Below are 25,730 nucleotides of genomic sequence, written 5' to 3'. Positions count from 1 at the left end.
CATGCTCATTCCATGGCAGGATTGCCGTTACTGAATTAGGTGAAGACCCATTCTACTAGAAAGGTGGGTTCATCCTGGGCAGCTGGTCGGGGAGTCTCGGCATTGCAACTTTGCCGAGCAGCTATTTAGTAAACACTTTTGCTAAGTTTTACAAGTTTGATACCTTGGCTGATGATAACCTCAAGTTGGGTCATTCGGTGCTGCAGAGTCGTACGCACTCTCCCACCCGTTCAAGAGCTTTGGTATAACCCCATGGTTCTTAATGTGACCCCAGCATCCTCTAGGTCGTATGAGAAAATAGGATTTTAATACCTACCGGTTAATCCTTTTCTCTTAGTCCGTAGAGGATGCTGGGCACCCGTCCCAGTCCATACTGTGTCTGCAGTTATTACTTGTGGTTATACACATGTTATGTTATGGTTCTGGTCAGCTTTTTGCTGCAATTGTTCATGCCGTTGGCTTGTGTTCTGTTGAATGCCACGTTCTGCGGCATGCTTAAGGTGTGAGCTGGTAAGATGCTCACCTTAGTTTAACAATAAATCCTTTCCTCGAAATGTCCGTCTCCCTGGGCACAGTTCCTATAACTGGAGTCTGGAGGAGGGGCATAGAGGGAGGAGCCAGTTCACACCCTTTGAAAGTCTTAAAGTGCCCATGTCTCTTGCGGATCCCGTCTATACCCCATGGTTCTTAATGTGACACCAGCATCCTCTACGGACTAAGAGAAAAGGATGCCCTTGCGCACTATCCTGACTTCTCCTCCCGTCTGCTTACTTTGTGCCTTCCAACGCACAATGCGAACTACAGGTGGTGCTGCAGGGCCCACACCCTTTTACTTGCCTTACAGAACAGCTCTGGAGCTGTTACAGTGCCCAGCTGCTGCAAGAAATCAGCTTCAGGGGATGGGGCATGGCCAACATGAGCCCCACACCAAAGGAGGGTGGGGGTGTTTAATGCGAACTAGGGGTCATCCAAGCACCGCAAAAGGCCGCCATGCCCTGCATGCCCCTTTTCTCTTTTCATATGCAGATGAGGGTTCCAGCCAACTTTGGCCCACATCTTGGATGACATCACCGTATGCAAATCCGTCTTCTGCAGACCTTCCCCCAGGAATGCTTGTACTAGTTGTTGCATATGGTTTGATATTTGATGGTGCTTCAATATTAGGCAGCCTTCCACCCTCCCATGTTCATCTGAACAGATGTGGTCTCCCTGCAGTTGTTGTCCCAAGACGAGAGTTCCCTTGTGCGTCCTCAGTTGAATCTCCTTAACTTGACGGGGGAGGGGCTGCCCGAGCAGCCACCCTCCCCAGCCCTATCCCAACTCATACTTATTTTGCATATGAGATCTCTTGATCATGAAGATTGTTCTCACAGGGTGAGGTTCATCCATTATATTTTAAAATAGGAAGGTACAAATTACATATTTGAATTGCATCTATGTGCTGGATTCAAATGTCCCCCCCCCTTCCTTTCTCAATTGTGCCCGTCAGCAGCTATTCTAAGGTTGCTGCCAATGGGTGTGACACATTAATTTCTTCTGTGGGGTACACTGGACTCCACAAGGATTCACATTGGGGTGTAGAGTAGGATCTTGATCTGAGGCACCAACCGGCTCAAAGCTTTTGACTGTTCCCAAGATGCTCAGCGCATCCTCCTCTATAACCCCGCTTCCATGAACAGGGAGCTCAGTTTGTAGTTGGTGCCTTCAGTAGCAGGCCACTTAACAGGGGCCTGCCTCAGGCAGCCTATTCTTAGCTATTAATTTTGACAAGAAAAGAAGAACTTGTTTTATGAGAATCTACAAGGGCTGCAGCAGGCTAGGTCTAATAGACATCTTTACTGCAGCTTCATCACTCCCAGCGGCGCTGTATACTCCCGTGCCCTGTGTCAAAGTCAGAAAAATGTCTCAATGCACGTTGCCATATTTGCACCGCACACTGGTCCGCGCTGCGCGTGCGTACGCTCTCCCGTGGAGGCGCATACCCGCAATAGCGTACACTCGCAGGCGCGGTATGCGCATTTACGGTAGAGTTTACGTAGAGTTTACGTAGTCGTAGCGTGCGACTCATTCGTTACATATTTTCACAATTAATGTAGTTTATAGATCATGGTCCCTTTGATAGATTCTGAAAGTTTGGTTAAAATACAATGTCCCAGAGCTGAGGAATCCCTCTTTATATCGTACGAAGGGTCTAACAGGAATCATACAGCAGTGTTTGGTACCCATCGGAAGAGTATTTAATTAGCAATATTCCGGTGTTGGTTTGGAGCGTATTAATCGCTCGTGCGAATAGTTATGGACATAAGAAGTTTATGTCCATTTCTATTATTTACTCATACTCAGGTATGCGGCGGGAAACCCAGTTTCCCACCCACCTGAGCTGTTGGAAATCGTCACAGCCCACCTGTATGAATCACCCTATGACCTTTTGTTATGATGCAGGGCCGAATTCCTTCGGCCAATGGACAATGGGATTGTAGGACCATGAGATTGCATTGTGTGTGGGGTATAAATAGGCAGGCCGACCACATCCAGCTCTCACTCTCTCATCAACGGTTATCTGCTGATAGCCGGGAGCTGGATATCGAGGCGCAGGCGATCATACCCTTTGTGCGTAAGTTTCTCTCCGTAATCATTGTCTTTCTGTGAGCCAATTTCTCTCTCTCTCTCTATCTCTCTCTCTCTTCTTTTCTCTTATATCTCTCATAGTATTATAGTATTGTACTGTATTGCATTTAGGTCAGTGTAGTATTGTCTTTTTGTATTTATTGTTTAGTTCTGTGGTTAGGAAGTCCTTGTTATATTGTAGTGTATCATTTGTACTGTTATCCCCTTTTACAAGTATATTAGATATAATACAGTTAATAGGCTTTGGAACCTAAACCAGTATCTGTGTATTTTCTATAGTGTTAAGTGTTCACTTGAGCGTTGGTGACGCTCAAGCAGCTTTGTAGTTAGTCAGGTTACACAAGGTTGCATTTACACCCTGTACTCACATTAAGGTATTCAGTGTATTTCATTGGTATAAGGTTTTAACATAAAGGTATAGTGTTGTGAGCGTCTGCATCGCTGGTGACCTCCTCGTGGTCTCGAGCGTAAGCTACGCCATAGCGAATCATTCCCCTAGACATAGCCAATAACGTGTCCTGTGATCACTGGGCCGCGAGCGAACGTGACGCTTGAGCGTCTCGCCTACGGCTGAGCGATCGCTACGTCAATAGCGTACCATTACGGTACTTCTTAAGTAAACAGCGTACAGTGTTCTTAGCTTCATAAAGGGTTGTTTATACGACAAGGAATTTAGCATTGTCACCTGGTTGCTGGGTCACTGCAGCGGAGGCTCCAGTTTCTTCCTAAGGTCAGTCACACACACACCGCCCTTCCGGATCACGAGGCCGCTGATGAAGGGGAGCGTGGCCGTAGGGGGTGGACCGTGTGCGCACTGGCGTGGACACTGATTACTGGGCAGCCGCTCCACTAGCCACCAGGTACAGTTAAGGAGCACAGGTCTGGGAGTTTTACTCCTATATTAACCCAATTTTGTACTGCCCGCAGCGCATTGTGATAGGTAATAGGGCCTGATTCAGGTTGGAATGCAATCACAATAAGCGATCCAACTGCAAAAATTGCTAACAGCATACGCATGTGCCTGCATTTTCTGCGGCACCCCGCAGAGAATGCGATCGCCTCTGCCTGTCAATCGGGGCGGGGGGGGAGAGGGGGGTCAGCAACACTCCATTTCCAAGTCAGGGATGGAGCGGTGCGGGGGCAAGGCTTCAAAATGGGGTCTGCAACGGAGGAGACACAGGGGGCGTGGTCACAGCGGCTGTATGACATCACATTCAGCCGCTGTGATCACAAAAATGGTGGCGGCTTCCTGCGCGCACATACAGTTTGCACCAGCAGGAGGCTACACCATTTTTTATGATCACGCTGAACTGCAGTGCGACTGCAATTACAGCATGGTCAAGAATGGAGGCGTCATGCTGGGTGGCCATGCCCTGTCACTGTGCAGGAGCCAGCACCGCACACACACTAGTCCCCGGGTGCAGCCCCCAACCCCCGGGACACCCGGAGCAACAAAATGTAGATTCAGGCCACCAGGCCACGCCCCTACCTATGAAACCATGCCTCCTTTTTACCATTGCGCTGCTTATCTGCGCGCACTGCATTACAATCTCCTTCGCCACCTCTCTGGGTGTCACCAGTGATAGTGACACCTCTGCCATGCTTGTAGCAGCTGGTCCTAAGATCTACGCCTCAAGCCCTGAGTGTTTGCCCTTGTGACTTGTTGATCATCATAGCGAAGCAGATGCTTACAGAAAACTGCAGGGGCTTAGATTGAAAATAAAAAAATTGATGGGTATAAGGTAGAGAGGAGCGGGTTCGGTTCTCCGAGAACCGAATTCCCGACGAACTCCATGTGGTTTACACTGGTCCGAGGCAGGCTCGGTTGTTCCCGCCTGACTCGGAAAACCTGAACAAGGGAAAATGTCATCATCCCGCTGTCGGATTCTCTCGAGATTCGGATTCCATATAAAGAGCTGCGCGTTGCCGCCATTTTTACTCGTGCATTGAAGAGAGAGCGGAGAGGACGTGGCTATGTTCTCTCAGTGGAAATCTCAATATCAGTGCTCAGTATCAGTGGTTACTTATTGCTGCTCAGTAATACTAGTAGTGTGTCTCTCCTGCTCAGTGTCAGTTCTCAGTAGTATCCTCATCAGTGCTCAGTATCACTGCTCATTGTCTTGTGCTGCATTGTGGTGCTCAGCATACTACAGTACATTACTAATAGTCCAGTGCTGCATCTTGCTGCTCAGTGTCAGTTCTAGTATCCTCATCAGTGCTCACTATCACTGCTCATTACATTGTGGTGTTCTGTATACTACAGTAACATAGTAATATAGTAACATATAGTAACATAGTTTTTGAGGTTGAATAGAGGCAAATTGCCCATCGTGTTCAACCTGTTTTAAGTTGTGATGATTCTACATACTTGCTGAATAATGTTTTATGACTAGTTAGCTACTATAACTCATGTTACCCCCGGATTAACCATGTTGATATTTTAAGTATTATAACCTTGGATAGCTTTTTCATTCAGAAATGTATCCATTCCTTTTTTAAATCCAATTACAGAGTCCGCCATTACCACCTTCCCTGGCAGGGAATTCCACATCCTGATTGCCCTAACAGTGAACATCATAATATCTCACCTGGCAGGTAAGTAGGAGTTGGGCTAGAGCTGTGGAGGATTGCTGCTCGGGCACCCCCTGTCAAGTGAAGGAGATCCAACTGAGGCAGCACAAGGGAACTCTCGAAAGAAGAACAAGGCTAGAGGAAGATCTGAGACAAAGAAATCTGACTTTTACCAGAGCTGACCAGAGGAAAGCACAAACGCAGTCCCCCACTACCACAAATAATGCAGTCGAGTTTCCCACATTTGGGGAAATCACAGGGGTCAGCATACCCAGAGTGCAATGAATGAACCTCACCCTGGGAGAACAATCTTCATGACCATGGTATCTCCTATGCAAAATTAGTATGATTTGGGATAGGGCTGGGGAGGGCCGCTGCTCAGGCACATCTCTGTCAAGTAAAGGAGATTCAACTGAGGCAACACAAGGGAACTCTCATCTGGGGACAACAACTGCAGGGAGAACACATATTTTCAGATGAACATGGGAGGGCAGAAGGCTGCCTAACACTGAAGCACCCCCAAACAACAAACCAAATGCAACTACTAGTGCAAGCATTCCTGGGGGAAGGCCTGCAGCAGATGGATTTGCATATGGTGATGTCATCCAAGCAGTGGGTCAAAGTTGGCTTCAACCCTCGTCTGCATATGAAAATAAAAAAGGGGTGTGCAGGGCATGGCGGCCTTTTGCGGCGCTTGGATGACCCCTAGTTTGCATTAAACACCTCCACCTTCCTTCGGTGTGGGGCTCATGTTGGCTATGCCCCAGCCCCTGAAGCATTCAAGCTGATTTCTTGCAGCAGCTGGGCACTGTAACAGCTCCAGAGCTGCTCTGAAAAGCAAGTAAAAGGGTGTGGGCCCTGCAGCACTACCTGTAGTTTGCATTGTGCGTTGGAAGGCACAAAGTAAGCAGACGGGAGAAGTCAGGATAGTGCACAAGGGCATAGAAGGGAGCGGCTCAAGAAAAGAGAAGTGGAAACAGACAGCAAACTAGGCTGGAGAGAGACCTGAGACAAAGAGATCTGAATTATACGAGAGCCGACCAGAGGAAACACAAATTATGTAATCAAGTGTCCCACATTTGGGGAAATCGTAGGAGCAGCACACCCAGAGTGCATTGGGTGAGCCTTGCCCTGGGAGAAGCACCTTCCTGATCATAGTATCTCACCTGGCAGGTAAGTAGGAGTTGGGCTAGAGCTGGGGAGGGTCGCTGTTCGGGCACCCCCCTGTCAAGTGAAGGAGATCCAACTGAGGCAGCACAAGGAAACTCTCGAAAAAAGAACAAGGCTAGAGGAAGATCTGAGACAAAGAAATCTGACTTTTACCAGAGCTGACCAGAGGAAAGCACAAACACAGTCCCCCACTACCACAAATAATGCAGTCGAGTTTCCCACATTTGGGGAAATGACAGGGGTCAGCATACCCAGAATGCAATGAATGAACCTCACCCTGGGAGAACAATCTTCATGACAATGGTATCTCCTATGCAAAATAAGTATGATTTGGGATAGGGCTGGGGAGGGCCGCTGCTCAGGCACATCTCTGTCAAGTAAAGGAGATTCAACTGAGGCAGCACAAGGGAACTCTCATCTGGGGACAACAACTGCAGGGAGAACACATATTTTCAGATGAACATGGGAGAGCAGAAGGCTGCCTAATACTGAAGCACCCCCAAACAACAAACCAAATGCAACAACTAGTACAAGCATTCCTGGGAAAAGGTCTGCAGAAGACGGATTTGCATACGGTGATGTCATCCAAGCAGTGGGCCAAAGTTGGCTGGAACCCTCATCTGCATATGAAAAGAGAAAAGGGGTATGCAGGGCATGGCGGCCTTTTGCGGCGCTTGGATGACCCTTAGTTCGCATTAAACACCTCCACCCTCCGTCGGTGTGGGGCTCATGTTGGCTATGCCCCAGCCCCTGAAGCATTCAAGCTGATTTCTTGCAGCAGCTGGGCACTGTAACAGCTCCAGAGCTGCTCTGTAAGGCAAGTAAAAGGGTGTTGGCCCTGCAGCACTACCTGTAGTTTGCATTGTGCGTTGGAAGGCACAAAGTAAGCAGACAGGAGAAGTCAGGAGAGTGCACAAGGGCAAGGGCAGGGGCTCAAGAAAAGAGAAGTGGAAACAGACAGCAAACTAGGCTGGAGAGAGACCTGAGACAAAGAGATCTGAATTATACGAGTAGCCGACCAGAGGAAACACAAATTATGTAGTCAAGTGTCCCACATTTGGGGAAATCGTAGGAGCAGCACACCCAGAGTGCAATGGGTGAGCCTTGCCCTGGGAGAAGCACCTTCCTGATCATAGTATCTCACCTGGCAGGTAAGTAGGAGTTGGGCTAGAGCTGGGGAGGGTCGCTGCTCGGGCACCCCCCTGTCAAGTGAAGGAAATCCAACTGAGGCAGCACAAGGAAACTCTCAAAAAAAGAACAAGGCTAGAGGAAGATCTGAGACAAAGAAATCTGACTTTTACCAGAGCTGACCAGAGGAAAGCACAAACACAGTCCCCCACTACCACAAATAATGCAGTCGAGTTTCCCACATTTGGGGAAATCACAGGGGTCAGCATACCCAGAATGCAATGAATGAACCTCACCCTGGAAGAACAATCTTCATGACCATGGTATCTCCTATGCAAAATAAGTATGATTTGGGATAGGGCTGGGGATGGCCGCTGCTCAGGCACATCTCTGTCAAGTAAAGGAGATTCAACTGAGGCAGCACAAGAGAACTCTCATCTGGGGACAACAACTGCAGGGAGAACACATATTTTCAGATGAACATGGGAGAGCAGAAGGCTGCCTAATACTGAAGCACCCCAAACAACAAACCAAATGCAACAACTAGTACAAGCATTCCTGGGGGAAGGTCTGCAGAAGACGTATTTGCATACGGTGATGTCATCCAAGCAGTGGGCCAAAGTTGGCTGGAACCCTCATCTGCATATGAAAAGAGAAAAGGGGTATGCAGGGCATGGCGGCCTTTTGCGGCGCTTGGATGACCCTTAGTTCGCATTAAACACCTCCACCCTCCGTCGGTGTGGGGCTCATGTTGGCTATGCCCCAGCCCCTGAAGCATTCAAGCTGATTTCTTGCAGCAGCTGGGCACTGTAACAGCTCCAGAGCTGCTCTGAAAGGCAAGTAAAAGGGTGTGGGCCCTGCAGCACTACCTGTAGTTTGCATTGTGCGTTGGAAGGCACAAAGTAAGCAGACAGGAGAAGTCAGGAGAGTGCACAAGGGCATAGAAGGCAGCGGCTCAAGAAAAGAGAAGTGGAAACAGACAGCAAACTAGGCTGGAGAGAGACCTGAGACAAAGAGATCTGAATTATACGAGAGCCGACCAGGGGAAACGCAAATTATGCAGTCAAGTTTCCCACATTTGGGGAAATCGCAGGAGCAGCACACCCAGAGTGCAATGGGTGAGCCTTGCCCTGGGAGAAGCACCTTCATGATCATAGTATCTCACCTGGCAGTTATGTAGGAGTTGGGCTAGAGCTGGGGAGGGTCGCTGCTCGGGTACCCCCCTGTCAAGTGAAGGAGATCAAACTGAGGCAGCACAATGGAACTCTCGAAAGAAGAACAAGGCTAGAGGAAGATCTGAGACAAAGAAATCTGACTTTTACCAGAGCTGACCAGAGGAAAACACAAACACAGTCCCCCACTACCACAAATAATGCAGTTGAGTTTCCCACATTTGGGGAAATCACAGGGGTCAGCATACCCAGAATGCAATGAATGAACCTCACCCTGGGAGAACAATCTTTATGACCATGGTATCTCCTATGCAAAATAAGTATGATTTGGGATAGGGCTGGGGAGGGCCGCTGCTCAGGCACATCTCTGTCAAGTAAAGGAGATTCAACTGAGGCAGCACAAGGGAACTCTCATCTGGGGACAACAACTGCCGGGAGAACACATATTTTCAGATGAACATGGGAGGGCAGAAGGCTGCCTAATACTGAAGCACCCCCAAACAACAAACCAAATGCAACAACTAGTACAAGCATTCCTGGGGGAAGGTCTGCAGAAGACGGATTTGCATACAGTGATGTCATCCAAGCAGTGGGCCAAAGTTGGCTGGAACCCTCATCTGCATATGAAAAGAGAAAAGGGGTATGCAGGGCATGGCGGCCTTTTGCGGCGCTTGGATGACCCTTAGTTCGCATTAAACACCCCCACCCTACTTCGGTGTGGGGCTCATGTTGGCCATGCCCCAGCCCCTGAAGCATTCAAGCTGATTTCTTGCAGCAGCTTGGCACTGTAACAGCTCCAGAGCTGCTCTGTAAGGCAAGTAAAAGGGTGTGGGCCCTGCAGCACTACCTGTAGTTTGCATTGTGCATCGGAAGGCACAAAGTAAGCAGACAGGAGGAGAAGTCAGGATAGTGCACAAGGGTATAGAAGGGAGGGGCTCAAGAAAAAAGAAGTGGAAACAGACAGCAAACTAGGCTGGAGAGAGACCTGAGACAAAGAGATCTGAATTATATGAGAGCCGACTAGGGGAAACACAAATTATGCAATCAAGTTTCCCATATTTGGGGAAATCGCAGGGGCAGCACACCCAGAGTGCAATGGGTGAGCCTTGCCCTGGGAGAAGCAACTTCATGATCATAGTATCTCACCTGGCAGGTAAGTAGGAGTTGGGCTAGAGCTGGGGAGGGTCGCTGCTCGGGCACCCCCCTGTCAAGTGAAGGAGATCCAACTGAGGCAGCACAAGGGAACTCTTGAAAGAAGAACAAGGCTAGAGGAAGATCTGAGACAAAGAAATCTGACTTTTACCAGAGCTGACCAGAGGAAAGCACAAACACAGTCCCCCACTACCACAAATAATGCAGTTGAGTTTCCCACATTTGGGGAAATCACAGAGGTCAGCATACCCAGAACGCAATGAATGAACCTAACCCTGGGAGAACAATCTTCATGACCATGGTATCTCCTATGCAAAATAAGTATGATTTGGGATAGGGCTGGGGAGGGCCGCTGCTCAGGCACATCTCTGTCAAGTAAAGGAGATTCAACTGAGGCAGCACAAGGGAACTCTCATCTGGGGACAACAACTGCAGGGAGAACACATATTTTCAGATGAACATGGGAGGGCAGAAGGCTGCCTAATACTGAAGCACCCCCAAACAACAAACCAAATGCAACAACTAGTGCAAGCATTCCTGGGGGAAGGCCTGCCGCAGATGGATTTGCATATGGTGATGTCATCCAAGCAGTGGGTCAAAGTTGGCTTCAACCCTCGTCTGCATATGAAAAGAGAAAAGGGGCATGCAGGGCATGGCGGCCTTTTGCGGCGCTTGGCTGACCCCTAGTTTGCATTAAACACCTCCACCCTCCGTCGGTGTGGGGCTCATGTTGGCTATGCCCCAGCCCCTGAAGCATTCAAGCTGATTTCTTGCTGCAGCTGGGCACTGTAACAGCTCCAGAGCTGCTCTGTAAGGCAAGTAAAAGGGTGTGGGCCCTGCAGCACTACCTGTAGTTTGCATTGTGCGTTGGAAGGCACAAAGTAAGCAGACAGGAGAAGTCTGGAGAGTGCACAAGGGCATAGAAGGCAGCGGCTCAAGAAAAGAGAAGTGGAAACAGACAGCAAACTAGGCTGGAGAGAGACCTGAGACAAAGAGATCTGAATTATACGAGAGCCGACCAGGGGAAACACAAATTATGCAGTCAAGTTTCCCACAGGAGTATATAGGATACGACCCAGTGGTACCTGACGACATAGATACTAACAGCTATTTAATAACATTACGCTAGAAAGTGATTATTAGCAACATATATATCTATATAAACAACCCCGCCAGGGTTGTGCCTTCAAAAATAATCACACACGGACACGCTTTTTAAACCTTTTTTTCACATCTCTTTATTCTTCTTATGCACATGTATGTTAGTTCTGTGATTTTAACCTTTATGTTTCACTGCAGTTTGGGATAATAATATTAATATTTATCCAATTTTAATACATACTTAATAAAGGTTATATTTTATGATTCATTCATTCTGTCCAGTGCGTCAACAGTGCAGATTTCTTCTTGTTTTTTCTCCCAAATTCTATAACAATGACAGTAAATGTTGTTTCTTTTCAAACAGAACTTTCTTGACCATGCTTCTTGCTTGAAAGATCTGGGAGCACATGGAAAACAGTACAAACCATGCAGTATCACAAGAGCCTTTATTTGATATTTCATGAAGATAGAGCAGAATTGAGGACACGTCAACTATTTCTGCCGAAGGTGGTTCATCTTTCCACATGGTGCCTTTGGCCACTGACACCTTCGTTGAGTCAAAGTCTCTGGCTGTGGTCAGAACTTTGAAAATTTATGTCACCAGAACGGTTCAGATTAGGAAAACAGAGGCTCTGTTTGTCCTGTATGCTCCCAACAGGATTGGGTGTCCTGCTTCCATGTAGACAATTATGCGCTGGATCTGTGGTAAGATTCAGCATGCTCATTCCACGGCAGGATTGCCGTTACTGAATTAGGTGAAGACCCATTCTACTAGAAAGGTGGGTTCATCCTGGGCAGCTGGTCGGGGAGTCTCGGCATTGCAACTTTGCCGAGCAGCTATTTAGTAAACACTTTTGCTAAGTTTTACAAGTTTTAGAGTAAAGGAGATTCAACTGAGGCAGCACAAGGGAACTCTCATCTGGGGACAACAACTGCAGTGAGAACACATATTTTCAGATGAACATGGGAGGGCAGAAGGCTGCCTAATACTGAAGCACCCCCAAACAACAAACCAAATGCAACAACTAGTACAAGCATTCCTAGGGGAAGGTCTGCAGAAGACGGATATGCATATAGTGATGTCATCCAAGCAGTGGGCCAAAGTTGGCTGGAACCCTCATCTGCATATGAAAAGAGAAAAGGGGTATGCAGGGCATGGCGGCCTTTTGCGGCGCTTGGATGACCCTTAGTTCGCATTAAACACCCCCACCCTCCTTCGGTGTGGGGCTCATGTTGGCCATGCCCCAGCCCCTGAAGCATTCAAGCTGATTTCTTGCAGCAGCTTGGCACTGTAACAGCTCCAGAGCTGCTCTGTAAGGCAAGTAAAAGGGTGTGGGCCCTGCAGCACTACCTGTAGTTTGCATTGTGCTTTGGAAGGCACAAAGTAAGCAGACAGGAGGAGAAGTCAGGATAGTCCACAAGGGTATAGAAGGGAGGGGCTCAAGAAAAAAGAAGTGGAAACAGACAGCAAACTAGGCTGGAGAGAGACCTGAGACAAAGAGATCTGAATTATATGAGAGCCGACCAGGGGAAACACAAATTATGCCGTCAAGTTTCCCACATTTGGGGAAATCGCAGGGGCAGCACACCCAGGTGAGATACTATAATCAGGAAGGTGCTTCTCCCAGGGCAAGGCTCACCCATTGCACACTGGGTGTGCTGCTCCTACGATTTCCCCAAATGTGGGACACTTGACTGCATAATTTGTGTTTCCTCTGGTCGGCTCTCGTATAATTCAGATCTCTTTGTCTCAGGTCTCTCTCCAGCCTAGTTTGCTCTCTGTTTCCACTTCTTTTTTCTTGAGCCCCTCCCTTCTATACCCTTGTGCACTATCCTGACTTCTCCTCCCGTCTGCTTACTTTGTGCCTTCCAATGCACAATGCAAACTACAGGTAGTGCTGCAGGGCCCACACCCTTTTACTTGCCTTACAGAGCAGCTCTGGAGCTGTTACAGTGCCCAGCTGCTGCAAGAAATCAGCTTGAATGCTTCATGGGATGGGGCATGGCCAACATGAGCCCCACACCAAAGGAGGGTGGGGGTGTTTAATGCGATCTAGGGGTCATCCAAGCACCGCAAAAGGCCGCCATGCCCTGCACGCCCCTTTTCTCTTTTCATATGCAGATGAGGGTTGAAGCCAACTTTGACCCACTGCTTGGATAACATCACCATATGCAAATCCATCTGCTGCAGGCCTTCCCCCAGGAATGCTTGCACTAGTTGTTGCATTTGGTTTGTTGTTTGGGGGTGCTTCAGTATTAGGCAGCCTTCTGCCCTCCCATGTTCATCTGAAAATATGTGTTCTCCCTGCAGTTGTTGTCCCCATATGAGAGTTCCCTTGTGCTGCCTCAGTTGAATCTCCTTTACTTGACAGAGATGTGCCTGAGCAGCGGCCCTCCCCAGCCCTATCCCAAATCATACTTATTTTGCATAGGAGACACCATGGTCATGAAAATTGTTCACCCAGGGTGAGGTTCATTCATTGCATTCTGGGTATGCTGACCCCTGTGATTTACCCAAATGTGGGAAACTCGCCTGCATTATTTGTGGTAGTTGGGGACTGTGTTTGTGTTTTCCGCTGGTCAGCTCTGGTAAAAGTCAGATTTCTTTGTCTCAGATCTTCCTCTAGCCTTGTTCTTCTTTCGAGAGTTCCATTGTTCTGCCTCAGTTGGATCTCCTTCACTTGACAGGGGGGTGCCCGAGCAGCGACCCTCCCCAGCTCTAGCCCAACTCCTACTTACCTGCCAGGTGAGATACTATGATCTTGAAGGTGCTTCTCCCAGGGCAAGGCTCAACCATTGCACTCTGGGTGTGCTGCCCCTGCGATTTCCCCAAATATGGGAAACTTGACTGCATAATTTGTGTTTCCCCTGGTCGGCTCTCGTATAATTCAGATCTCTTTGTCTCAGGTCTCTCTCCAGCCTAGTTTGCTGTCTGTTTCCACTTCTCTTTTCTTGAGCCGCTCCCTTCTATGCCCTTGCGCACTATCCTGACTTCTCCCGTCTGCTTACTTTGTGCCTTCCAACGCACAATGCGAACTACAGGTAGTGCTGCAGGGCCCACACCCTTTTATTTGCCTTACAGAGCAGCTCTGGAGCTGTTACAGTGCCCAGCTGCTGCAAGAAATCAGCTTGAATGCTTCAGGGGCTGGGGCATAGCCAACATGAGCCCCACACCGAAGGAAGGTGGAGGTGTTTAATGCGAACTAGGGGTCATCCAAGCGCCGCAAAAGGCCGCCATGCCCTGCATAACCCTTTTCTCTTTTCATATGCAGATGAGGGTTCCAGCCAACTTTGGCCCACTGCTTGGATGACATCACCGTATGCAAATTCGTCTCCTGCAGACCTTCCCCCAGGAATGCTTGTACTAGTTATTGCATATGGTTTGATATTTGATGGTGCTTCAGTATTAGGCAGCCTTCCGCCCTCCCATGTTCATCTGAAAAAATGTGGTCTCCCTGCAGTTGTTGTCCCCAGACGAGAGTTCCCTTGTGCTTCCTCAGTTGAATCTCCTTAACTTGACGGGGGAGGGGCTTGCCCGAGCAGCCACCCTCCCCAGCCCTATCCCAACTCATACTTATTTTGCATATGAGATCTCTATATCATGAAGATTGTTATCACAGGGTGAAGTTCATCCATTATATTTTAAAATAGGAAGGTTCAAATTACATATTTGAATTGCATCTATGTGCTGGATTCAAATGTCCCCCCCCCTTCCTTTCTCAATTGTGCCCGTCAGCAGCTATTCTAAGGTTGCTGCCAATGGGTGTGACACATTAATTTCTTCTGTGGGGTACACTGGACTCCACAAGGATTCACATTGGGGTGTAGAGTAGGATCTTGATCTGAGGCACCAACCGGCTCAAAGCTTTTGACTGTTCCCAAGATGCTCAGCGCATTCTCCTCTATAACCCCGCTTCCATGAACAGGGAGCTCAGTTTGTAGTTGGTGCCTTCAGTAGCAGGCCACTTAACAGGGGCCTGCCTCAGGCAGCCTATTCTTAGCTATTAATTTTGACAAGAAAATAAGAACTTTTTTTATGAGAATCTACAAGGGCTGCAGCAGGCTAGGTCTAATAGACATCTTTACTGCAGCTTCATCACTCCCAGCGGCGCTGTATACTCCCGTGCCCTGGTTGCTGGGTCACTGCAGCGGAGGCTCCGGTTTCTTCCTAAGGTCAGTCACACACGCACCGCCCTTCCGGATCACGAGGCCGCTGATGAAGGGGAGCGTGGCCGTAGGGGGTGGACCGTGTGCGCACTGGCGTGGACACTGATTACTGGGCAGCCGCTCCACGAGCCACCAGGTACAGTTAAGGAGCACAGGTCTGGGGTTTTTTCTCCCATATTAAACCAATTTTGTACTGCCCGCAGCGCATTGTGATAGGTAATAGGGCCTGATTCAGGTTGGATTGCAATCACAGTAAGCGATCCAACTGCAAAAATTGCTAAGAGCATACGCATGTGCCTGCATTTTCTGCGGCACCCCGCAGAGAATGCGATCGCCTCTGCCTGTCAATCGGGGCAGGGGGGGAGAGGGGGGTCAGCAACACTCCATTTCCAAGTCAGGGATGGAGCGGTGCGGGGGCAAGGCTTCAAAATGGGGTCTGCAACGGAGGAGACACAGGGGGCGTGGTCACAGCGGCTGTATGACATCACATTCAGCCGCTGTGATCACAAAAATGGTGGCGGCTTCCTGCGCGCACATACAGTCTGCACCAGCAGGAGGCTACACCATTTTTTATGATCACGCTGAACTGCAGTGCGACTGCAATTACAGATTGGTCAAGAAGGGAGGCGTCATGCTGGGTGGCCATGTCCTGTCACTGTGCAGGAGCCAGCACCGCTCACACACTAGTCCCAGGGTGCAGCCCCCAACCCCCGGGACACCCGGAGCAACAAAATGTAGATTCAGGCCACCAGGCCACGCCCCTACCTATGAAACCATGCCTCCTTTTTACCATTGCGCTGCTTATCTGCGCGCACTGCATTACAATCTCCTTCGCCACCTCTCTGGGTGTCACCAGTGATAGTGACACCTCTGCCATGCTTGTAGCAGCTGGTCCTAAGATCTACGCCTCAAGCCCTGAGTGTTTGCCCTTGTGACTTGTTGATCATCATAGCGAAGCAGATGCTTACAGAAAACTGCAGGGGCTTAGATTGAAAATAAAAAAATATATGGGTATAAGGTAGAGAGGAGCGGGTTCGGTTCTCCGAGAACCGAATTCCCCACGAACTCCACGTGGTTTACACTGGTCCGAGGCAGGCTCGGTTGTTCCCGCCTGACTCGTAAAACCTGAACAAGGGAAAATGTCATCATCCCGCTGTCGGATTCTCGCGAGATTCGGATTTCATATAAAGAGCTGCGCGTTGCCGCCATTTTTACTCGTGCATTGAAGAGGGAGCGGAGAGGACGTGGCTATGTTCTCTCAGTGGAAATCTCAATATCAGTGCTCAGTATCAGTGGTTACTTATTGCTGCTCAGTAATACTAGTAGTGTGTCTCTCCTGCTCAGTGTCAGTTCTCAGTAGTATCCTCATCAGTGCTCAGTATCACTGCTCATTGTCTTGTGCTGCATTGTGGTGCTCAGCATACTACAGTACATTACTAATAGTCCAGTGCTGCATCTTGCTGCTCAGTGTCAGTTCTAGTATCCTCATCAGTGCTCACTATCACTGCTCATTACATTGTGGTGTTCTGTATACTACAGTAACATAGTAATATAGTAACATATAGTAATATAGTTTTTGAGGTTGAAAAGAGGCAAATTGCCCATCGTGTTCAACCTGTTTTAAGTTGTGATGATTCTACATACTTGCTGAATAATGTTTTATGACTAGTTAACTACTACAACTCATGTTACCCCCGGATTAACCATGTTGATATTTTAAGTATTATAACCTTGGATAGCTTTTTCATTCAGAAATGTATCCATTCCTTTTTTAAATCCAATTACAGAGTCCGCCATTACCACCTTCCCTGGCAGGGAATTCCACATCCTGATTGCCCTAACAGTGAAGATCATAGTATCTCACCTGGCAGGTAAGTAGGAGTTGGGCTAGAGCTGTGGAGGATTGCTGCTTGGGCACCCCCTGTCAAGTGAAGGAGATCCAACTGAGGCAGCACAAGGGAACTCTCGAAAGAAGAACAAGGCTAGAGGAAGATCTGAGACAAAGAAATCTGACTTTTACCAGAGCTGACCAGAGGAAAGCACAAACACAGTCCCCCACTACCACAAATAATGCAGTTGAGTTTCCCACATTTGGGGAAATCACAGGGGTCAGCATACCCAGAATGCAATGAATTAACCTAACCCTGGGAGAACAATCTTCATGACCATGGTATCTCCTATGCAAAATAAGTATGATTTGGGATAGGGCTGGGGAGGGCCGCTGCTCAGGCACATCTCTGTCAAGTAAAGGAGATTCAACTGAGGCAGCACAAGGGAACTCTCATCTGGGGACAACAACTGCAGGGAGAACACATATTTTCAGATGAACATGGGAGGGCAGAAGGCTGCCTAATACTGAAGCACCCCCAAACAACAAACCAAATGCAACAACTAGTGCAAGCATTCCTGGGGGAAGGCCTGCCGCAGATGGATTTGCATATGGTGATGTCATCCAAGCAGTGGGTCAAAGTTGGTTCAAACACCTTTGCAAAGTTCTATAAGTTTGATACCCTGGCTGAGGAGGACCTCCTGTTTGCTCAATCGGTGCTGCAAAGTCATCCGCACTCTCCTGCCCGTTTGGGAGCTTTGGTATAATCCCCATGGTCCTTACGGAGTCCCCAGCATCCTCTAGGACGTAAGAGAAAATAAGATTTTAAACCTACCGGTAAATCTTTTTCTCGTAGTCCGTAGAGGATGCTGGGTGCCCGTCCCAAGTGCGGACTACTTCTGCAAGACTTGTATATAGTTATTGCTTACATAAGGGTTATATGTTAGTTTTCATCGGTCTTGGACTGATGCTATGTTGTTTTCATACTGTTAACTGGGTAGTATATCACAAGTTATACGGTGTGATTGGTGTGGCTGGTATGAATCTTGACCTTGGATTAACAAAAATCCTTTCCTCGTACTGTCCGTCTCCTCTGGGCACAGTTTCTCTAACTGAGGTATGGAGGAGGGGCATAGAGGGAGGAGCCAGTGCACACCCAGATCTAAAGTCTTTCTTAAAGTGCCCATGTCTGCTGCGGAGCCCGTCTATCCCCCATGGTCCTTACGGAGTCCCCATCATCCTCTACGGACTACGAGAAAAAAAAATTACCGGTAGGTTTAAAATGTTATTTTTTTCTCTGCAACCCACTGCTAAATTGTGCTTCCTAGCTGTTTTTTATAAAATCACTTAATTAAATCTAACTCTGATTACGTCAGAGAAGGCCAGGTACCCTACACCATAAGAGGGGGTTTGAAATTTTGACTTGTCTACTTAAAGATCACCAAAATCTGATGACAAGGTCAATTACATCCCTGGGTGGGATTGAACCACCAACCTTTTGGTTAATAGCCCATGTAAGTGCAAGAAATCCTGAAGCACTCACTCATCATGGGAAAGTACCAATGTGTTTCTTACAAAAATTCTCCAGATTATTGACTTTTTAAAGTTTTTCTAGGAAACGTTCTAGATGAATGCTTATTAGCCTTTGTCAGTATTGACTTTCGCAAGGTGTCTCTGTGGCGCAATCGGTTAGCATGTTTGGCTATTAACCAAAAGGTTGGTGGTTCAATCCCACCCAGGGATGTAATTGACCTTGTAATCAGATTTTGGTGATCTTTAAGTAGACAAGTCAAAATTTCAAAAAAAACCCTTATGGTGTAGGGTACCTGGCCTTCTCTGATGTAATCAGAGTTAGATTTGATTAAGTGATTTTATAAAAAAACAGCTAGGAAGCACAATTTAGCAGTGAGTTGCAGAGAAAAAAAATTATGCTGGCAGAAAAGTCCAATTGAGTGATTAAACAGCTCTTCATTTTCTGATTTTATGTTTATGCTAACAAATTTGCTCTCTGAAAAGTGTCCACAAAGCCAAGTCTCTGATTAACACCTTTGTAGGAATGGTTTTTCACCTATTACTGAATTAAACTTGCTTCATTGGAAAGGCATCAAAGATGCATCCTCATTTCAATGTCTACTGAAATAATACAGGTTGACACCAGGAAACGTCACTGCATCCTTGCTGCTTCCTCATGGGGAAGTCTGTTTAATGTGAAAACAAGGTGATATCTAATCAGCACACAGGTAAGGAATTAAGAAAATCTTTCTTTATGGGTGAAGATGTTTCTCACAAATTGTTGTCCCAATGCATCATTGAAATTCAAGATGGAAGATGATTTTCATATATCACTTGTACATTTTGCATTGCTCTTCTGGTGACAATGTAGTTTGTTTTTGTCAATTACCATTTCAGTAATAGGGTAAAGAAAATTAAGTGGATTTTTTAAAGAAAACAATGCTGTCAATATACTATTAAAACAAATTAAAATGATAAAAGTTATTGTACTTTAAGTAAAAATAAAAGTGCCAAAATATCAATCCCAGTTTTTGATTACTTTAATTATAAAAAAAAAAATGCACATAGCAGAGGATAGTTTCGATCAATCGACCTCTGGGTTATGGGCCCAGCATGCTTCCATTGCACTACTCTGCTGCTCATGGAAGTGTCAGAGATCCTGAAGACTAAATTGATTAAAGGCCTTAAAGTACTGGACTATAAGGAAAGACTTACTAGGCTGAATATTTATACACTAGAAAAGAGGTGCCTAAGAGGAGATATTATTAATATCTTCAAATATGTAAAGATACATAACAAAGAGTTATCAGAGGAATTATTTATTAAAAGAACACGTGGTCACTCGCTGCGACTGGAGGAAAGTTCAGAACGCAATGGAGGAAAGGTTTCTTCACTGTTAGGGCAATCAGGATGTGGAATTCCCTGCCAGGGAAGGTGGTAATGGCGGACTCTGTAAATGGATTTAAAAAAGGAATGGATACATTTCTGAATGAAAAAGCTATCCAAGGTTATAATACTTAAAATATCAACATGGTTAATCCGGGGGTAACATGAGTTATAGTAGCTAACTAGTCATAAAACATTATTCAGCAAGTATGTAGAATCATCACAACTTAAAACAGGTTGAACACGATGGGCAATTTGCCTCTATTCAACCTCAAAAACTATGTTACTATATTACTATGTTATTGTAGTATACAGAACACCACAATGCAATGAGCAGTGATAGTGAGCACTGATGAGGATACTAGAACTGACACTGAGCAGCAAGATGCAGCACTGGACTATTAGTAATGTACTGTATTATGCTGAGCAACACAATGCAGCACAAGACAATGAACAGTGATACTGAGCACTGATGAGGATACTACTGAGAACTGACACTGAGCAGGAGAGACACACTACTAGTATTACTGAGCAGCAATAAGTAACCACTGATACTGAGCACTGATATTGAGATTTCCACTGAGAGAACATAGCCACGTCCTCTCCGCTCTCTCTTCAATGCACGAGTAAAAATGGCAGCAACGCGCAGCTCTTTATATGGAATCCGAATCTCGCGAGAATCCGACAGCGGGATGATGACATTTTCCCTTGTTCAGGTTTTCCGAGTCAGGCGGGAACAACCGAGCCTGCCTCGGACCAGTGTAAACCACGTGGAGTTCGTGGGGAATTCGGTTCTCGGAGAACCGAACCCGCTCCTCTCTACCTTATACCCTATCAATTTTTTTATTTTCAATCTAAGCCCCTGCAGTTTTCTGTAAGCATCTGCTTCGCTATGATGATCAACAAGTCACAAGGGCAAACACTCAGGGTTTGAGGCGTAGATCTTAGGACCAGCTGCTACAAGCATGGCAGAGGTGTCACTATCACTGGTGACACCCAGAGAGGTGGCGAGGGAGATTGTAATGCAGTGCGCGCAGATAAGCAGTGCAATGGTAAAAAGGAGGCATGGTTTCATAGGTAGGGGCGTGGCCTGGTGGCCTGAATCTACATTTTGTTGCTCCGGGTGTCCCGGGGGTTGGGGGCTGCACCCGGGGACTAGTGTGTGAGCGGTGCTGGCTCCTGCAAAGTGACAGGGCATGGCCACCCAGCATGACGCCTCCCTTCTTGACCATGCTGTAATTGCAGTCGCACTGCAGTTCAGCGTGATCATAAAAAATGGTGTAGGCTCCTGCTGGTGCAGACTGTATGTGCGCGCAGGAAGCCGCCACCATTTTTGTGATCACAGCGGCTGAATGTGATGTCATACAGTCGCTGTGACCACGCCCCCTGTGTCTCCTCCGTTGCAGACCCCATTTTGAAGCCTTGCCCCCGCACCGCTCCATCCCTGACTTGGAAATGGAGTGTTGCTGACCCACCTCTCCCCCCCTTCCCCGCCCCGATTGACAGGCAGAGGCGATCACATTCTCTGCGGGGTGCCGCAGAAAATGCAGGCACATGCGTATGCTCTTAGCAATTTTTGCAGTTGGATCGCTTATTGTGATTGCAATCCAACCTGAATCAGGCCCTATTACCTATCACAATGCGCTGCGGGCAGTACAAAATTGGGTTAATATAGGAGAAAAACCCCCAGACCTGTGCTCCTTAACTGTACCTGGTGGCTAGTGGAGCGGCTGCCCAGTAATCAGTGTCCACCGCAGTGCGCACACGGCCCACCCCCTACGGCCTCGCTCCCCTTCAGCAGCGGCCTCGTGATCCGGAAGGGTGGTGTGTGTGTGACTGACCTTAGGATGAAACCGGAGCCTCCGCTGCAGTGACCCAGCAACCAGGGCACGGGAGTATACAGCGCCGCTGGGAGTGATGAAGCTGCAGTAAAGATGTCTATTAGACCTAGCCTGCTGCAGCCCTTGTAGATTCTCATAAAACAAGTTCTTCTTTTCTTGTCAAAATTAATAGCTAAGAATAGGCTGCCTGAGGCAGGCCCCTGTTAATTGGCCTGCTACTGAAGGCACCAACTACAAACTGAGCTCCCTGTTCATGGAAGCGGGGTTATAGAGGAGAATGCACTGAGCTTCTTGGGAACAGTCAAAAGCTTTGAGCCGGTTGGTGCCTCAGATCAAGATCCTACTCTACACCCCAATGTGAATCCTTGTGGAGTCCAGTGTACCCCACAGAAGAAATTAATGTGTCACACCCATTGGCAGCAACCTTAGAATAGCTGCTGACGGGCACAATTGAGAAAGGAAGGGGGGGGGGGGGGACATTTGAATCCAGCACATAGATGCAATTCAAATATGTAATTCGTACCTTCCTATTTTAAAATATAATGGATGAACCTCACCCTGTGAGAACAATCTTCATGATCAAGAGATCTCATATGCAAAATAAATATGAGTTGGGATAGGGCTGGGGAGGGCTGCTCGGGCAGCACCTCCCCCGTCAAGTTAAGGAGATTCAACTGAGGAAGCACAAGGGAACTCTCGTCTGGGGACAACAACTGCAGGGAGACCACATCTTTTCAGATGAACATGGGAGGGCGGAAGGCTGCCTAATACTGAAGCACCATATGCAACAACTAGTACAAGCATTCCTGGGGGAAGGTCTGCAGCAGACGGATTTGCATACGGTGATGTTATCCAAGCAGTGGGCCAAAGTTGACTGGAACCCTCATCTGCATATGAAAAGAGAAAAGGGGCATGCAGGGCATGGCGGCCTTTTGCAGTGCTTGGATGACCCCTAGTTCACATTAAACACCCCCACCCTCCTTTGGTGTGGGGCTCATGTTGGCCATGCCCCATCCCCTGAAGCATTCAAGCTGATTTCTTGCAGCAGCTGGGCACTGTAACAGCTCCAGAGCTGTTCTGTAAGGCAAGTAAAAGGGTGTGGGCCCTGCAGCACCACCTGTAGTTCGCATTGTGCGTTGGAAGGCACAAAGTAAGCAGACGGGAGGAGAAGTCAGGATAGTGCGCAAGGGCATTCTTTTCTCTTAGTCCGTAGAGGATGCTGGGGTCACATTAAGAACCATGGGGTATAGACGGGATCCGCAAGAGACATGGGCACTTTAAGACTTTCAAAGGGTGTGAACTGGCTCCTCCCTCTATGCCCCTCCTCCAGACTCCAGTTATAGGAACTGTGCCCAGGGAGACGGACATTTCGAGGAAAGGATTTATTGTTAAACTAAGGTGAGCATCTTACCAGCTCACACCTTAAACATGCCGCAGAACGTGGCATTCAACAGAACACAAGCCAACGGCATGAACAATTGCAGCAAAAAGCTGACCAGAACCATAACAAAACATGTGTATAACCACAAGTAATAACTGCAGACACAGTATGGACTGGGACGGGTGCCCAGCATCCTCTACAGACTAAGAGAAAAGGATTTACCGGTAGGTATTAAAATCCTATTTTCTCATACGACCTAGAGGATGCTGGGGTCACATTAAGAACCATGGGGTTATACCAAAGCTCTTGAACGGGTGGGAGAGTGCGTACGACTCTGCAGCACCGAATGACCCAACTTAAGGTTATCATCAGCCAAGGTATCAAACTTGTAAAACTTAGCAAAAGTGTTTACTAAATAGCTGCTCGGCAAAGTTGCAATGCCGAGACTCCCCGACCAGCTGCCAAGGATGAACCCACCTTTCTAGTAGAATGGGTCTTCACCTACTTCAGTAACGGCAATCCTGCCGTGGAACGAGCATGCTGAATCTTACCACAGATCCAGCGCATAATGGTCTGCATGGAAGCAGGACACCAAATCCTGTTGGGAGCATACAGGACAAACAGAGCCTCTGTTTTCCTAATCTGAACCGTTCTGGTGACATACATTTTCAAAGTTCTGACCACAGCCAGAGACTTTGACTCAACGAAGGTGTCAGTGGCCAAAGGCACCATGTGGAAAGATGAACCACCTTCGGCAGAAATTGTTGACGTGTCCTCAATTCTGCTCTATCTTCATGAAAGATCAAATAAAGGCTCTTGTGATACTGCATGGTTTGTACTGTTTTCCATGTGCTCCCAGACCTTTAAGCAAGTAGCATGGTCAAGAAAGTTCTGTTTGAAAAGAAACAACATTTACTGTCATTGTTATGCAAATAAACTTACATTAAAGCTAACAAGAAAGCACACTCGTTCTGTCTTTAAACTGATAAAAGAAACCCCAATAATATGGGGCATGCAAAAATTGAGATAAAACTCAGTTTTGCTCCTCTCCACGGAAATCTTTAATAAAAGGCGAAATATTTGTTAGTTCTGAAGAGAAACCAGAGCATGACCAAGATTCCACCTGTCGCCTGAGTGCCATGCCAGCAGTTCTCATTCAGCTGAAAGTGAGCACCCAATTTGAATGAAAGAAAGCAGATTTCTCACCAGGCTTCCCCTTGCTATAAACATGGTTTGTACTCTTTTCCATGTGCTCCCAGATCTTTCAAGCAATTAGTGTGGTCAAGAAAGTTCTGTTTGAAAAGAAACAAACATTTACTGTCATTTCTATGCAAATGAGCTTACATTAAAGCACACTCGTTCTATCTTTAAACCGATAAAATAAAACCCCAATAAGATGGGGCATGCAAAAATTGAGATAAAACTCAGTTTTGCTCCTCTCCACGGAAATCTTTAGTAAAAGGCGAAAGATTTGTTCGTTCTGAAGAGAAACCAGAACATGACCAAGATTCCACCTGTCGCCTGAGTGCCATGCCAGCAGTCCTCATTCAGCTCAAAGTGAGCACCCAATTTGAAAGAAAGAAAGCAGATTTCTCACCAGGCTTCCCCTTGCTATAAACATGGTTTGTACTCTTTTCCATGTGCTCCCAGATCTTTCAAGCAATTAGTATAGTCAAGAAAGTTCTGTTTGAAAAGAAACAAACATTTACTGTCATTTCTATGCAAATGAGCTTACATTAAAGCACACTCGTTCTATCTTTAAACCGATAAAAGAAACCCCAATAAGACGGAGCATGCAAAAATTGAGATAAAACTCAGTTTTGCTCCTCTCCACGGAAATCTTTAGTAAAAGGCGAAAGATCTGTTCGTTTTGAAGAGAAACCAGAGCATGACCAAGATTCCACCTGTCGCCTGAGTGCCATGCCAGCAATCCTCATTCAGCTCAAAGTGAGCACCCAATTTGAAAGAAAGAAAGCAGATTTCTCACCAGGCTTCCCCTTGCTATAAACATGGTTTGTACTCTTTTCCATGTGCTCCCAGATCATTCAAGCAATTAGTGTGGTCAAGAAAGTTCTGTTTGAAAAGAAACAAACATTTACTGTCATTTCTATGCAAATGAGCTTACATTAAAGCACACTCGTTCTATCTTTAAACCGATAAAATAAAATCCCAATAAGATGGGGCATGCAAAAATTGAGATAAAACTCAGTTTTGCTCCTCTCCACGGAAATCTTTAGTAAAAGGCGAAAGATTTGTTCGTTCTGAAGAGAAACCAGAACATGACCAAGATTCCACCTGTCGCCTGAGTGCCATGCCAGCAGTCCTCATTCAGCTCAAAGTGAGCACCCAATTTGAAAGAAAGAAAGCAGATTTCTCACCAGGCTTCCCCTTGCTATAAACATGGTTTGTACTCTTTTCCATGTGCTCCCAGATCTTTCAAGCATTTAGTATAGTCAAGAAAGTTCTGTTTGAAAAGAAACAAACATTTACTGTCATTTCTATGCAAATGAGCTTACATTAAAGCACACTCGTTCTATCTTTAAACCGATAAAAGAAACCCCAATAAGACGGAGCATGCAAAAATTGAGATAAAACTCAGTTTTGCTCCTCTCCACGGAAATCTTTAGTAAAAGGCGAAAGATCTGTTCGTTTTGAAGAGAAACCAGAGTATGACTAAGATTCCACCTGTCGCC

At 47.0% G+C, this 25,730-nt stretch overlaps 17 non-coding genes and 1 pseudogene across 17 annotated transcripts; 3 read left to right on the top strand and 15 right to left on the bottom strand.

The window, feature by feature from the left end:
* Positions 1 to 5,382: 5,382 nt before the first annotated feature.
* On the bottom strand, positions 5,383 to 5,546 carry LOC135009434 (U1 spliceosomal RNA). Its single transcript, XR_010208976.1, has one exon. It is a non-coding gene; the product is annotated as a U1 spliceosomal RNA (small nuclear RNA).
* A 671-nt stretch (positions 5,547 to 6,217) lies between these two features.
* On the bottom strand, positions 6,218 to 6,380 carry LOC135009699 (U1 spliceosomal RNA). The gene has a single exon (XR_010209212.1). It is a non-coding gene; the product is annotated as a U1 spliceosomal RNA (small nuclear RNA).
* Positions 6,381 to 6,532: 152 nt separating this feature from the next.
* On the bottom strand, positions 6,533 to 6,696 carry LOC135009494 (U1 spliceosomal RNA). The gene has a single exon (XR_010209035.1). It is a non-coding gene; the product is annotated as a U1 spliceosomal RNA (small nuclear RNA).
* Positions 6,697 to 7,364: 668 nt separating this feature from the next.
* On the bottom strand, positions 7,365 to 7,528 carry LOC135009644 (U1 spliceosomal RNA). Its single transcript, XR_010209172.1, has one exon. It is a non-coding gene; the product is annotated as a U1 spliceosomal RNA (small nuclear RNA).
* Positions 7,529 to 7,680: 152 nt separating this feature from the next.
* On the bottom strand, positions 7,681 to 7,844 carry LOC135009427 (U1 spliceosomal RNA). Its single transcript, XR_010208969.1, has one exon. It is a non-coding gene; the product is annotated as a U1 spliceosomal RNA (small nuclear RNA).
* Positions 7,845 to 8,514: 670 nt separating this feature from the next.
* LOC135009690 (U1 spliceosomal RNA) lies at positions 8,515 to 8,677 on the bottom strand. The gene has a single exon (XR_010209206.1). It is a non-coding gene; the product is annotated as a U1 spliceosomal RNA (small nuclear RNA).
* Positions 8,678 to 8,829: 152 nt separating this feature from the next.
* Positions 8,830 to 8,993, bottom strand: LOC135009421 (U1 spliceosomal RNA). The gene has a single exon (XR_010208964.1). It is a non-coding gene; the product is annotated as a U1 spliceosomal RNA (small nuclear RNA).
* Positions 8,994 to 9,695: 702 nt separating this feature from the next.
* On the bottom strand, positions 9,696 to 9,830 carry LOC135009682 (U1 spliceosomal RNA; annotated as a pseudogene).
* Positions 9,831 to 9,982: 152 nt separating this feature from the next.
* LOC135009471 (U1 spliceosomal RNA) lies at positions 9,983 to 10,146 on the bottom strand. The gene has a single exon (XR_010209013.1). It is a non-coding gene; the product is annotated as a U1 spliceosomal RNA (small nuclear RNA).
* A 2,361-nt stretch (positions 10,147 to 12,507) lies between these two features.
* LOC135009724 (U1 spliceosomal RNA) lies at positions 12,508 to 12,663 on the top strand. The gene has a single exon (XR_010209225.1). It is a non-coding gene; the product is annotated as a U1 spliceosomal RNA (small nuclear RNA).
* Positions 12,664 to 13,337: 674 nt separating this feature from the next.
* On the top strand, positions 13,338 to 13,501 carry LOC135009540 (U1 spliceosomal RNA). The gene has a single exon (XR_010209080.1). It is a non-coding gene; the product is annotated as a U1 spliceosomal RNA (small nuclear RNA).
* Positions 13,502 to 13,653: 152 nt separating this feature from the next.
* On the top strand, positions 13,654 to 13,816 carry LOC135009671 (U1 spliceosomal RNA). Its single transcript, XR_010209195.1, has one exon. It is a non-coding gene; the product is annotated as a U1 spliceosomal RNA (small nuclear RNA).
* Positions 13,817 to 17,119: 3,303 nt separating this feature from the next.
* On the bottom strand, positions 17,120 to 17,283 carry LOC135009748 (U1 spliceosomal RNA). Its single transcript, XR_010209248.1, has one exon. It is a non-coding gene; the product is annotated as a U1 spliceosomal RNA (small nuclear RNA).
* A 6,747-nt stretch (positions 17,284 to 24,030) lies between these two features.
* Positions 24,031 to 24,146, bottom strand: LOC135009815 (U5 spliceosomal RNA). The gene has a single exon (XR_010209313.1). It is a non-coding gene; the product is annotated as a U5 spliceosomal RNA (small nuclear RNA).
* Positions 24,147 to 24,421: 275 nt separating this feature from the next.
* LOC135009742 (U5 spliceosomal RNA) lies at positions 24,422 to 24,537 on the bottom strand. The gene has a single exon (XR_010209242.1). It is a non-coding gene; the product is annotated as a U5 spliceosomal RNA (small nuclear RNA).
* A 274-nt stretch (positions 24,538 to 24,811) lies between these two features.
* Positions 24,812 to 24,927, bottom strand: LOC135009776 (U5 spliceosomal RNA). The gene has a single exon (XR_010209276.1). It is a non-coding gene; the product is annotated as a U5 spliceosomal RNA (small nuclear RNA).
* Positions 24,928 to 25,202: 275 nt separating this feature from the next.
* On the bottom strand, positions 25,203 to 25,318 carry LOC135009756 (U5 spliceosomal RNA). Its single transcript, XR_010209256.1, has one exon. It is a non-coding gene; the product is annotated as a U5 spliceosomal RNA (small nuclear RNA).
* Positions 25,319 to 25,592: 274 nt separating this feature from the next.
* On the bottom strand, positions 25,593 to 25,708 carry LOC135009753 (U5 spliceosomal RNA). Its single transcript, XR_010209253.1, has one exon. It is a non-coding gene; the product is annotated as a U5 spliceosomal RNA (small nuclear RNA).
* Between the last annotated feature and the right edge of the window lie 22 nt (positions 25,709 to 25,730).

The sequence above is a fragment of the Pseudophryne corroboree genome, unplaced genomic scaffold, assembly GCF_028390025.1.
Source record: "Pseudophryne corroboree isolate aPseCor3 unplaced genomic scaffold, aPseCor3.hap2 scaffold_227, whole genome shotgun sequence".
In the NCBI taxonomy this organism is placed as follows: Eukaryota; Metazoa; Chordata; class Amphibia; order Anura; family Myobatrachidae; genus Pseudophryne; species Pseudophryne corroboree.
This window is presented reverse-complemented; position numbering and strand designations above follow the sequence as displayed.